At 32.4% G+C, this 14,767-nt stretch overlaps 1 long non-coding RNA gene across 1 annotated transcript; it reads left to right on the top strand.

Annotated features, from left to right (window-relative positions):
• Positions 1 to 5,945: 5,945 nt before the first annotated feature.
• LOC136978090 (uncharacterized) lies at positions 5,946 to 11,415 on the top strand. The gene is made up of 3 exons (XR_010881167.1): positions 5,946 to 6,042; positions 10,990 to 11,076; positions 11,246 to 11,415. It is a non-coding gene; the product is annotated as an uncharacterized lncRNA (long non-coding RNA).
• The last annotated feature ends 3,352 nt before the right edge of the window (positions 11,416 to 14,767 follow it).

Below are 14,767 nucleotides of genomic sequence, written 5' to 3'. Positions count from 1 at the left end.
TCTAAGTGGTGATTAGAACCCGCATTCAACACTATGAAAATAAAGTATTGTTATTCTACCAGTTTTACTGTTCAGCTATTGTTGATTCCACTTTTGCATAGCGTTGTCATGAATATAATTTTTAAGGCTGTTGCGTGAGAGAGGGATGTGAGTGTACTCCAAGTCAATGTCCTTTGCAGCTGACTTAGCCTCAAAGTCGGCTTTTTCATTTCCTAGTATGCCAGTATGGCCACGAACAAACGTAAAAGTTTCTTATTTACAAGATTTTTAATATGGTGCTAGATATATGTGATTTTATTGCTATTGAAATTGGGATTTAATAGAGCTTTTAGGACAGACTAAGAATCACTGTAAATGTTGATAGACAGAGTTTTATTTGGTAGTGAAGTAGTCCACTGAGCAGCTTGGTAGACAGCATCTTCTTCAGCTTGATATGTGGGGGAATCTGTACCTTCTAACATATTGCGGGCAAAATATGTCAGTTTGGAGGAAGATACAGATACTTGAGCAAACATAAAGGGGGCTTTTGGACCCATCTGTGTAGATATTAATGTCTGCATGGTTATCCATGCAGGAAGCAGATGACACCAAATGTACCCTGGAGATAACCTTGTTTACAGGGCGATGAACAGAGATAGGGTAATTGCAATATGGTAGCATTTGAACAGCCGTAGATAGGAGTAGAGACTGTTGTTGAGCCTTGATGTTTGTAGTTCTGATGTAGTAGTTTAGAACCTTTTCTACAATACATAGTGGCAAAGGAAGGAGCTCTGCTAGAATCAGAGGCATTAGTAGAAACAGTTCTGCAGCACTTTGAAATTCTGATGGCAAACTTTGAAAAGAGAGTAATTTACTTGCTACTGAATTTTTACTAGTTACATGACCCCAGCTTGATACCGCGTAAAGTAGCATTGGTTGTATTGCTCCATTATACAGAGTTTTATAAGCTTTATGATTTAGTTTCCCAGGTGCACCTAACACATTTTATCAGCATGTAGTTTATGTTCATGGACTTAGCCAAGATGTAACCAATATGGCAACGGAATGTGGTTTCTATTCTATCTTGTTTTATTTCGTATGAAGTTTCTGTTTACACGTGCACTAGCTAGTCGATCTGTGAAAGTATTTTCTGTCCTTTTGTGAAAATTAAAATTAATATAAAAATGAATATTATGATGTTGATTAATGATAATAATAAAAAGATTGTTAATAATTAAAAAATAGTTCTTAAAATAAATTGTTCATTCGAATTTATTAAATTTTTATATTTTTTAATTTGTTCACATAGTCTTTTATAAATAATAGTATAAATTAATTAACTAATTAATAATTATATATTTTGAACCTAAGGTTTTTAGGGTTTCATTTAAAAAATGAACTTTTGTTAAAATCATTTTATAAAATTATACCTAAATATTATGTAAGATAAGGAAGGGGAGGGGAATCAAAGAAAATATTACGGTTTCTTACACAGGGGTGGGTGGGAGTCTAGAATGGCCAAAATCGCCCTTACGTAATTTAAGGATGACCCGTTATCACCATTCTTTATACATTTATGCATGATAAAACAATTAATCGAGTAAAACGCAATAGTAGATGTTTAATTGCAGTCAAAATTCCAGCAAAGTACGAAAAGGACGCTATTGCTACAAATTCTTTCCAACAATCCAAGATAGACTTCAAAACAAACACTTCACCGTGAACTTTGGTGTGACACAGTGCTTAACAAGGCACGGAAACTTCGGGGAATATCTACACCGCTTCTGCATCAGGAAAAGCAACCTCTGTGACGTCGATGACAGCAAGAAGGACGATGTGCAGCATTACCTATTTGAGTGCACGAAATTCACGACAGAACGGGAGAACTTTCAAATGAAAACACTCTACGCAGGATTCAACTGGCCCCCGGACGAAAAAGACATTGTGGGTAATAAAACCCTCTTTAGTGCTCTCAACCAATACATCAAAGACACAAAAATTCTCATCAACCCGTACCGGCAAGCAGCAAACCAAACTTCTCTCAACGACACACAAAAAAGCAGCAATCATAATTACAGTGACGAAATAAGCGAGGAAGAAGACGCCGATCAAACATCCGAAGACGAAAACAAGTGATCTAGGCGCAAGATTCACATAATCTGTAGCTGACTGAGAAGACCATTGTAAATAATGTATATAAATGTAAATAGAGTATTACTGTTATTGTTTAAAAAAAAAAAAAAAAAAAAGTTTTCTTGTTTCACACACTTTTACAATTCTTACTGTGAGAACCTTGATTTATTGTGAGGGACAAGTACTCCCATCAAAAGCAATTTTGTTTTGTATACTGATTACTTTTTCAAATGTATCTAAATGTGTTCTGCTTTTTAATTCAATAAAGGCCAAGCAGATGACCGTGGGGTCCCATGGGACCCTTTGGCAGCTTCTCTTCACACTCTCCTGTCTTGCTTTATTTCTTCTTCCCTCTTATTCCCTAACCTTCTTCCCTCTTCCTTCCTCTTCACACTCTAGGGCTAAGTCCTTCGATTCACAAGAAGGACAGCCCTCTCAACTCCTTTACCAAAGCAAAGTACGAAAAGCGACTAGATATGATGTTGTCTCTCATTCTGAATTTTTGGATTCCGGCTGTGTATTCCGTTAGTATCGTAATATCAATGGCATTAACAGTAATTTATCTTAGAATAAATTTGCAGTTTGCTAAAAATGGTATAATTCACATATTACTTATAACACTTTACGATACACTTCTTATTTCATATGGGATAAATCTTACGTTTTCTATTGTAATAGCGTGTATTGCATTGCTTGCTGTTATTTTTTGTAAATTAAATGCCTTATGTCATTATATAAATGAGAATTTGATGGATGAGTATATAAAGGCTTCTGATATTTTCTGCACTTATTCTTCTGTATTACAAATAATTAAATATGCAAATAAGATTTTATCGAAAGCGTTTTCAGTGGCTATAACAATTTTCTTTACATTGTCTGTGTTCTTGTCATATCAAGTAGTGTTCAAAATACGTCCGATTTCTAGTTTAATTGCTTCCTATCTTGCGATTATGATCATTTTCGTAGCTATATTTGGTGTAATTAGTTTGATGTGTTTAATATATACTCAGGTAAGTATTTTAATAAATGTTACATTAGTGATTTCGTTTACATAATTAGATTTTAAATTACAATATACGTACACTTATTTTCCGAACAATTATCCTCAAAATAATCAATTTAATTACATAACGTTGAATAATTTAATAGTTTTCAAAAGAATGTATATTCATTATTGTAAAAATTTAATTATTCATAATCATAGTGTTAAGTCGTTTTTAAACCGAACTGTGTTTTTCAATAGATTACTTAAATAAAATCAGACAGAGCTAAATAGTTGATCTGGTTCTGATATATAGACTTATAATTTATGTATTACGAATAATTAAAGATGCAAATATATCTGAATACGATCAACTGTAAAATATTCCAGAGAATTTTCGTCGATTGCCATTAGAATTCCCAAAATTCATTGATCTCTTGATTAATAAGTTCTTTAATTTAGCCTATACGTCTATAATAAAGAGTTTTATTTAAATAATTTATTTAAAACATAATATTTGAAATTACTATGTTAAAAATAACAACTTAATTTATCTTTTAGTATTAAACATATTTGATTTTGTTGATGTTAATACTAATTTACATACCATTTATTGAAAATATACAATTTATGAGTAAAAAAATGTTTTTAATTTTTATAGAAGTAATAAAATCCGATGTATTTCATATTGTAATAAGTAACTATTTCTAATTTTGTTGTAGTAGTCGGTTTTTCATATTTATCAAATTCTGTTTCGATTATGTCTATTTCTACATGATAAACAATAAATGGAAATCAATAACTCGAAAATTAATGGCAAACAAATAACAGTAGTAATACATTTCAGCACTACACAGTTCTCAATTCTAAAATTTTCCCAGCTATAGCGCATACAGGCGTTTAATTCTGATGAGTGAAGAGATTGCCTTTCTCGATTTATCTATATAAAATTACATTTCTGAATCCTTCAATTTTTCAAGAAGATATAATATTGTTTGTCGACATATTTATCCGATGGGTTAGATTATTGCATCATGAAGTTATTCAGTTTTTTGCAAGACCGAGTCTCTGAATTTTTTTAGCATAACGCAAATTTTTTATTTTTTTATTTTTTATTTTATAAATTCAGTTGTCTAAAAAATATATTTTGGTATATATTTTGGAATAGCAAATAATTCTTTCTTATTTGTAAATTAATTGCATTTATATGTTCGATTTTATTATCATTATAATTGGAAAAGTAGAACCAAAATTATGCTTGTTTCAAAAACTATATTATAAAGTGAGCGATGTGGAGAAAGGAGCAATATGGAACACTGTAAATATAAACCCTCAGAAACTTTTAATAGAATAAGTTCTGAAAACCATTAACAGGTGACAGCACTTTGCAATCAGTTTTCTCTTATTTAGCCCATTCATTTTTTTAGAATGCAAAAGTATTTATTTTGAGGAGCATATGTGTTTGTGGTTTATATAGAGATGCCACGTTTTTAACTATAGCCAATTTTTAAAATTTTCTGTTAATTCTTTAGCTTGCAATTTTTACATCCTTCGAATCTACGTTTACTAAATTTTACTGAAAATATTCTTCGTGATTATAAGAAGGCTCGCAATTTCAATAAAACATAACATTTTAACTTTTTACAAATTCACCGTTATGAAAACAGTTATGGAGAGTGATAAAATTTCAAGAAAACTCGAGATTATTTACGTTTATGTAATAAAGGTTGAAATCTTTTTAAAATCTTTTTTGTTGAAGTGAAAGGCTGATACCAGACAATCTGAAGATAAAATACTCAAATCTTCATTAAGAATGGATCGTTAAAAACATGTTTTTAGACGTCGATTTTCTGTTGAAGGATCCGGCACCAATAAACAGATTAATTCAGTGCTTAAGATTTCCACAATGGTGGCCAAGTCTAAATTCCGTATCTTTAAATGATGTTAGTTCTATAACAGAATCCACTGATAGAGATCGGTTGTCTAGTAAAAATAAAGTTACAAAATTGGTAAAAGGAGTTGAAAGGGAAAGCTTAGTCAACCTGCTGATGTCAGCAAAGGATGGGATCAATATTCATCAAACTTTATTAGATTTTGTAATGGCTGCTATTATGATTCAGCACAATCCTAAAAATTTCATGGATTACATGTGATATTACGAGGCTTGCGTAGGAGCATTTGACCAAAGGTTTCGTATGAGAAAGTTGCCTTTAATAATCAATTAAAGTTTTAAATTATTTATTATTGTTTGATTGTTCCATCAATTCCTTATCACTATGTGCACAATGTTCCATACTACTCAAAATAGTGCGGCCCGATAGAATACATATTACATATTAAAAATGTCGGGTTACTATTTTCAGAATAAGTGCATTGTTTTACTTTTTTAAATTTAGTTGGCATATGCATCAAAAAGTAATTCTTAACGTCAGAAAAGTGCACGTATCCAGTTAAATTGCGTGTATGAGCGGGAAACCGTTAAATGGAAAACTCTACCATATTATTAATCATTTGACCGACAGTTTTTCCTAGTAGGCTTACAGCATGTAAGACCAGAGTTCATAAAAGACATCTTTTTACGAGATTAACTACGCCCATCCATATAAGTGTATTGGTATCTTAAGACAATGTTTTTTCTTTATGTTTTTCGTTTCTATAAATTTTCTAAATATTTCGTAAAAGAATTCAATTAGTCAACTTTAAATTTTGATAGTTTTTAATGTGATATTAAGTGTACGATTACGTAACACTACGATCTTATTGTCAATTTATTAAGTAAAATAAAAGATTAAAAATGCATATCATATTCTGAGAGAAATATAAATACTTTTAACCCAATCTAAATTACTTTATTAATTACATATTCTTTTGTTTTAAAGGGGGAAAAGTATTTGAGAAATTTGTTTCGTATCATTTCAAATGAAGTTTCCTACGAAGAAGGTCTATTGGTAAGTTTATCAATAATTTCTGTAAGCTAATTTGCTTTTAACTATAAACGACAATTTTATATAATTATTTTAAACACGTTAATTGAAACATATAGATAATAAATAAATAAATAAATATATATATATATATACATTTTTTTATTGTGACTATCAACCAATGAGGTTGAAATTGAAACGATTTCTGTTATGACGATATATAATTTTCTTAGTGGCTTCATATATTATGAAATTTTAAGTTTTTCTAATATTAGAGTATAGTTTTTTTTTATAAACATTACAAAATAATATTTATAAAGAAAAGCCTTGTTCCGAGATTAATTAAATCTGTCAAAATTTATATTAATGTTTATTAAATTGTATTTTTGTATAAAGAACATGTAAAAATGTATATCGAATAAAAAATATTCAGCAGTGAGTAACTTATTCTATTCGTTATCTGGGTTAATATAGAGCCTTTTAGGTTTAAACGCTCTTCCCTCCGATGCTGTGATTGTACGAACCGTTTTTGCCAGCAGAAGCTTACTGGTTGGCCATACGCCGGGGAGCGTGGTATAATGCCTTCCGAGAGGTGTTTTAAGGATATGTGGCTCCTATTCGGGCGTTACAAAAGTGATGAAAACTCCATGTGGCCAACTCGTCCTGGCGGGTGCGATCCCACGACCGAACTCACAGTGTTCGAAGTGGTTTCGTTCACAGAGGTAACGAAACCACTTGGCCACTAGAGGGGCAATGAATCGCTTAATTTTCCCGGCAACATTTAAAACTGCTTGTGGGCGGTATCTGTTATGATGGTTTATTTTATAAAATGTTTGTTTTTGACTATTATTATCTTTTAACTCTTTCTGTCCTGTGGGCACTAAGAGGGCCTCTTTTAACAAGCCTATTATGGGTTCGGCCAGGCCCACAATGGGGCGCCCGGGTGGTGAGGGATGGGGGCCAACATATCCTATCGGATCACCTCCCGAGAAATTCCTGGAGGATTTTTCGACCCGTATTATAAAATGTATTATTAAATAAAAGTATTATAAAATGGCAAAGGCTTAATTTTGAGACTTGGGATGGATTTTATGTTAAGAAAATGTAAATGCTAATAACAAATAAAATCATCATTATGTCAGTCCCTACACGCTCCGATTTATCTCCCCACCCTCTCGATGTTTAATCAACAAAATTTAATAGCATCAATCATTCTAATAAACAAACCAAACTGAAAAATTTCAGAAATTTTTTGACAAAAACACATTAGTTATTAACCTTCGAAGAGGGTAAACTTAATCGTGCCCCACACATCCACAAACATTCATACATACAGGAAAAACCCCGATTTTTTTATTTGCATTTCTCTAGATTGCAAAGTGTCCTCAGTCCAAAAATGTGAAAAATTTTGGGGGGTGATTTTTTAACCGATCGCCGAACTTTTGTTCTGTTGTGTAAAGGGTGTTCCCGACAAGCGCGCACAATCGGAGTACATAAAAATTGACCAAGAACCATACCTTTACTACTCATAGTTTTCGAAAAAATGCGAAAGAAAAGTATAACGTCACATCTGTTGCACGAAGATAAGCTTTATTAAAAACATGAACATCGATACTTGCATGTGAAATTGTGTTTACATATGAAAATGTGGAAAACATTTACCGCGCACATCGAGGCAACCATGCCATAGAAGGGCTGATTGCATACGATCCAGCATCCTGTTGTTTACCACAGTGAGCGCAGCATAAAGAAGAGTATCCAAATCGCTTTCTGTAGTGTTCAACAGTTGCAACAGTCACGTGTGGTTAGAGTCCAATTCTCATGCAATCAGACTGCAGAAACATCAGGTCCGCTGTAAACGAGTGGGTCATGCATACTCGACAATCGCATTATTTCACTACGTTTGCTGCCTCAACGGCTCACAGGACATTCATACTTTGTATTTCTTCGTTATGTAGGAACTAATTTCCTCGATGAAAAACACTTATCGGCAATATGTGGCCTATGATTCCAGCATGATGGAGCATCGGCACATTTCTGCTGTTCTGTCTTATTCCATTTCCAACCATCACGCACACGTGATGGTTGGAAATGGAATAAGAAGGTCGCTGGATTGGACGTCCGAAATCCGGTTGTGTGGCACCAAATCTGACACCTTTGCATTTCATCCTAATTGGGATATCCGAAAGAATTGGTAGACCAGACCCTACGTACTACAGAAAGCGAATTGGTTGCTCTTTTTCATGTTGCGTTCTTTTTGGTTAACCTGCTGATGTAAAATTTATTATTTATTCAATTATTAGTTTTCCAGCTATTATATATAACAGAAGGGAAGTATGGTAATCGGTCAAAAATGACTATCCAATACTTTACATGTTTGGATTCAGGACATCTTGAAACGTCGAGAAAAACAAAAAGATTCAAGTTATTTTTTCTGTATGTATAGATGTTGGTGTATGGGGAGGGGGACACGATTTTGTTTACCCAGTTTGAAGCTTAATAATTCCTGTGCCTTTTGTCGAAATGTTTGTGAAATTCTCAAGTAAGGCTTGTTTGTTAGAGGAATTGATGCTGTTAAATTTTGATGGTTAAGCGTCGAGAGGGAGGGAAAATAACAGGGGTCGTATGTATCTTTTGTAGGGTCAGACTTAATGACGATTTTACTCGTTATTAGCACTTACAATTATTTGTAATATCCATCATATCGATAAAATTAAACTTTTTGCCATTTGACGATGGTTAAAAATATAAAACATTTTAAAATAAAACATCATGACAGATGGCACAATCAAATAATGCCTGGAAATTTAAGCAACTCGTTGCTGGATTTTTTTTACATTTGATGTATGAATGTGTTTTAATGTCTTACAATTTCCTTTATAATAATTGGACAATTCAAAATGCATTAATAATTTTTTAGGCAACATTGAATTGCTTCGATAAGAGATTATTGTTACATCCTTTTGGCATTCGTATCATTTCCAAACTTTCTAAACAGCCTTGACATGGTTTGTAAAGAAGTAAAAAATGTAAAAAGCCATTATAGATAATATTCTCAACATACTTATCAAACAATACTTTTATGTTTCTGATAAAAATCGAGTCTAAAAAAAGTCAATCGCGCTAAGAAAGTCAATAACTAAGTATGTATATTATGGACAAAGTGATTAATACAGCATTATGAATGACCAACAAAATCGGGCAGTGTAATAAATTTCAATAGTTTATCAAATTGACTGGTTATTATGAATACTGCTATCACCTGATCAGGCAAAGTGATAATAATAAGTTGAGGAGTGATTATACGACATACGGTAGCCAATGGGCACTCAGTTGCGCGTGCGTATTGCGTTTAGTACCGAATTTGGCGGCAGTCGCGACTGTTTGTGCTCTCGACAGATTCCTCCTGGAGGGGAGCCGCCGGCAGGCCGCCGATTGTTTAACGTCACTAGTTATTTATTCACAGTAGTTCTTGAACACACGTATCAATAACTAGTATGTATCAATATCTAGTAACGTTAAACAATCGGCGGCCTGCCGGCGGCTCCCCTCAGCACAAACAGTCGTGACCATCGCCAAGATGGTGCACATAGGTAAAAATTTGCCATTTAATGAATATAGATAATAGTACTTAGTTTTAAAACATTACATGTTCTTTTTAAAATACTTTGAAATAATTCACAAAAAATAAATATTTCTAAAAAAAATAAGTGGAGGATTTTTTAATCAAATGTAAAATTCGGTACTAAACACGATACGCACACGCAACTGAGTGCCGATTAGCTAGCGTATGTCGGATGATCATTCCTCAACTTATTATTATCACTTTGCCCGACTAGGTGATAGCAGTATTCATAATGACCGGTGAATATGATAAATTAATCAATATTTATTACACTGCCCGCCCTTTTTGGTCATTATTGATAATGCCCAATTAATCACTTTGTCCATAACATATATACAGGAATCAGAGTTGCCGACTTTCGGGATCGATTTCTTCGCACTCCCTAAAACGTTTAAAGTAATTTCGAACATCTCATTCGAAAGGTGATTGTTTTTAGGTAGTGCAAAATTTCAAGATTTTCTATAATGCGGTTGCCAAAATATAAGCAATGGAAAAGTGGAAAAATCTCCACAAAAGAGGTATTTTCTTCTTCTCCTCCTTCATCACGCATTGCAGACGCTTGTAGAAGGAAAAAATACTGGGTCTAACAATTTCAAACCTAAGCCTTTCTTGTTATTCTGAGATGCTGGCGTAACTTTCGAGTTGATAGGTCAAAGTTCACGAGGGATTCTCCATAGAGCTATTTTAATTTTATGGCTTAATTCTACGCTCGTAACGATAAAATTGCATGGAAACGAAAGATTTTCATTCAAAAATGTTATTCGAAAGAACAAAATATGAAATTTATGTCAATTAAATCTTTTAAACGATACTTCTAAACTGCGCGCCGTTCCGAAATATCATTTAAAAGGTTTAATGCGACCGAATTGTACAATACATCATCGTCTTGTCTTGACGTAATAATATAATTATCAAACTAAAACAATTGATATCCAAAGAAAAACACCTGAGAAGTAAAAACTTGCGCCAAGTAAAAATGTATGACAATTTAGACGACGGTGAAAATTTTTCTTAGCAGCTTTTCTTTAGTAAACATAAGCTTCACGCTTGGAAGCGGTACCCACAAGATTTTTACCAGTATTTACATCACATTTCGCCTTTAAGCGCCAAGCTTATTTTTACCAAGGAAAAACTGCTAAGAAAAATTTTGACCGTTGTCTAAATTGTCATTAACTTCTACTTGGCGCAATATTTTACATCTCAGGTGTTTTTGTTTGGATGAATAATTTTTTAAGATACGATAATTTAATTTTTATTATTATTTTTTAAATTTGTTTTTAAAAGCATGTCGTAATTGAAATTACATTTTACCATAAATTTATATTTTATATTTTTCATTTTTAAAGTTGAGTATTATGATAAAGAAATGTAATCCTCCATTTGGCTTAACTTTATTTCATAAATTCTTAGTCACCAAATATACAATTTTTCAAGTAAGTTTTTTGTGTTTGTGTAGTTATAAAATATTGAAAATTTTACTATAACTGTAATAACATTTTAAAAATTTACATACATAAAATTTATATAGATTTTTATACTTTTATTAGAATGTAACATTTCTTAAATCCCACCTGTAATTGGTTAAATATTGCTTTTGAACAGCTTTGCAGCGTATTTCTCTCGATTCATGTTTTCTTCATGCAACTCAAATTTTTGAAGACAGAAGATTGAAGCTGGTTTATTCTTTTCAACTTATTGATTAAAATATTTTATATATTATTAATTTCCAATTCATATAAGAAATGGCGAAAACACGGACAGAAAGCTGAAAATAATATGATTAAATATGAATAATTTGGATGGGCTGTATTGCATCACTTCGATAATTAATACAATTATATTATTTAAAATCTGTATTAACAATGCTATTTTTAATATATGATATGAAAACATTTACTTCTTAGAATGCAATAATTAGTGAAAATAGCTTAATGTTTGTATCACTTTCTACTCTCATAAAATTAGTTTGTGTTAGGTTTCACTGCATAAATTTCTGTATCAGTCAAAATGTAACATTGCCTGATTTATTTGTAAATGTTTATTTGAAAAACTAGTTGTAGCTTTAATTAAGAATAAAAGTCAAAACTATTTGAAAATGCGCTCTGATTTCTGTATAATAATATTAATATTTTACTTATACTAAGGAACATTAATTTATTTTAATTTTGATCATTGTTTTGAATCACTAATAATATAATGAGTATTTTATGTAAAGTAATAACCTGTACCATTTAATTCTTTCGATCAGATGCTTTTTTGTGCCACTAACAATTAAAATTTCGTTTCATCAAATAAAAATTTTTTCAATGATTGTCTCTGTCGGTAGTTGTCAGGTATAATAGTTCTTTAAAAGAGTGAGAATACGAATCGCAACTAAAAGCTATAAATAAAACCAAACTACAAAAATATTTTTTAATTTACATTTCTAAAGCACATATTTGTATACATTAAAAATCCCGTCATTGCAGAAGTTTTATAATGAAAAAGCAAAAAATATTGAACTACTAGTTGAGAAATGCTATTTGATATTATTGTCGTCACTTATTATAAAACTACAGATGATCGTGGCAATTACGCGTCATCTTGTCGCACTCGAGGACCCGGAATCAAATCCAGCAACCTCAGGAATGTTTCGTGGATGGTTTGTTTTTGCTATGTCGAGTCATGGTCCATTACCATTTGGTCGCCACCACTGTGTGCTTAGCTGCAACCATTGTTAATATGACTGAAAGGTTCCTTGCTGCCCACAAGGCATTAAGAGTTAAAACTTAAAAAAAAAATATAGTTGAACTTTGTTAATTTAGCACTTTTGGAACCTAGGATGCACAAGATTATCCAGATGTTTTTGTATCTTCACAAAATTCAATAAGCTATATTCAATCTGACAGAACATTGCGGAAATATCTGCAATGCTTGCGCCTTGAAAATTTTATGGCGATCGCACATGTCCGCTGTCGATTTGCAATTAAACACTATCGAACATTCATCAATAGTATTTGCACTACTGCACATGTTTGCTGAACCTCGCGGCTAACGATGATCCCGGCAGACCATTTTATCATTAGGCTTCGTGCAAATGCACATTAGCCTGCGAAAACATTATAACCCCGACAAGAAAGTCGAGAGAAACTCATGCAGCTGAAAGATTACGTCTCCCATCAAGCTGTGAGAACATAGACTTTGGAGAGATTTTAGTGAAATTATTATATTAATATTTTAAATATTACTTTAAAATCGATTTGATAGAAATTATATCTATCTTGGTAGAAAGGAAGCACTTCCTCTGACTCAGGGAAAAGAACGTGTAGTTCCTCTTAAAATGAAAATATCTCAGAAGTGAACCGTCCAAACTCTCCTTACATTCGTCTGACTTCCCTCTTTCGAAGGAAGTATAGTATGACATCTCTGTGGTCCTGTTGGATGCTGGACCGGTAGGAAAATGCAGAGATCACCTTGAGGCATGCTTTTTGTATCGTTTTAGTACACTTTTGAGTACACGCTAGTCACCTCTTCTAACCATCGGCTTTAGCCTTAGGCTCGCCGTATGTAAACGTATCCTACGTTTTGGCGCACTTATTGAGCGACCAACGGATAACAAATTGCTCCGATATCAATACGTAAATAGATCTTTCCGTTCTATAAAAGCAACAAGCAACATATACATCACAAGAATAACGCTAGATAATATGATAACTTATAACTGTAAACTCTCTCAGAAAATACGGATTGTAGATTAGCATTTGTAGTTATTTAGTTTGTCGTATTTATCCTAATGGTATTTTAATATTTGTTCATATATTAATTTATTGTCATGATCCTGTATAGTGAATATAATTTATATTTTAAACTGTTGAGTTAGTGCCTAGCTCATCGTTGACCTCACGAAAACCATTAGTTATAACCCTCTTAAGTTTCAGTTAAAAATTCGATTAAATTCTCAGACCACTCGGAAGAAGTATTAATACTTTAATCTAACCGCGAGTTAGGACATGGGAAAGGATTATCCTAACTGATGTCCGGACCCTAACCTAACACAGAGAGATCTCGCCGATCTCCCCTGTCTTCTCGATAACAAAACTATCATGATTGTGAGCGGAAGTACTTCTGAACCGACCCCGTTTTCACAAAGCACTACTTACAATTTCTGATCGTCAGACGTCGGTGAAAAGGCGTCGCAAAGATGTCCATTAATCTGAAGAGTATAAGAGGCAACCATCTTCTGTATATTCATTGCTGCTTCCAGATACGATTGTAATTAAGGTTTCTTATTTCCAGGTCTTTTGCTTGTCCCGGGATTTTGGGAAAAAAGTGAACTGCTTTCCGAGATCACGGGAAATCCCGGAATAGAATTAATTATTTTTAAGTTATACAAAAGATCTTCAAATCAAATAATATAATTATTTTTCATTTTTAAAGTAATTTAATACGTTCTGCAACCTCCAAAATCATATTATTAATGCCGTGTAAGATATGAGTTAAAAATTAACTTTGAATTACAAAGACATTTTCACAAATAGAAAAAATTTTATAATTGTTTGCTGAAAACTGCATATAACAACAACAACAACAAAAAGCTTTGAATTACGTTGAAAATTAGAAAAAAAAACTTACATCAAACTTATAACCTGTAAATGGTAATTTTCGTTTTTTAAATAAAACATAATTCAAAATATTGTAAATTTCTATAATAAGATTTTAAAAACCAAAGATGGTATATAGTCCAATCACTCAATCTGATTCTTATTTTAGTAATAAAAAATCCTGCTCCCGAGAATGCCTTTTCCGATTCAATTGATGTTAGTAGAATCGTCTTCAATGCATTTAAAGGAAGACAGATAGATGTTGTGTTTTTTCACCCGTAGCCTGGAAGATTTCTAGTTCGTTTTCGAGATTGTAGTACTTCTTTTGTTCTCTAGTATTCTTGATTTGTCTAACTTGGCTTCTTTAATAGAAACATCAAGCTTATAGACCAATAATTCGAGTGTTCGTTTGTCTTTAATAATGAGGCTTATGAAGAAAAACTTTATAATTGCAGACTTCGTACTCGTTTGTATCCTTGCCCAATTTGCACAACCTGGCGTTACGCAGTTATTGAAGCTACTGGGCATGGTTAAAAATGAAGAC

This window comes from Centruroides vittatus, unplaced genomic scaffold (genome assembly GCF_030686945.1).
Source record: "Centruroides vittatus isolate TY-2023 unplaced genomic scaffold, ASM3068694v2 contig_487, whole genome shotgun sequence".
NCBI lineage: Eukaryota > Metazoa > Arthropoda > Arachnida > Scorpiones > Buthidae > Centruroides > Centruroides vittatus.
The sequence above is the reverse complement of the archived record's forward strand: the minus strand, read 5'-3'. Positions and strand labels throughout refer to the sequence as shown.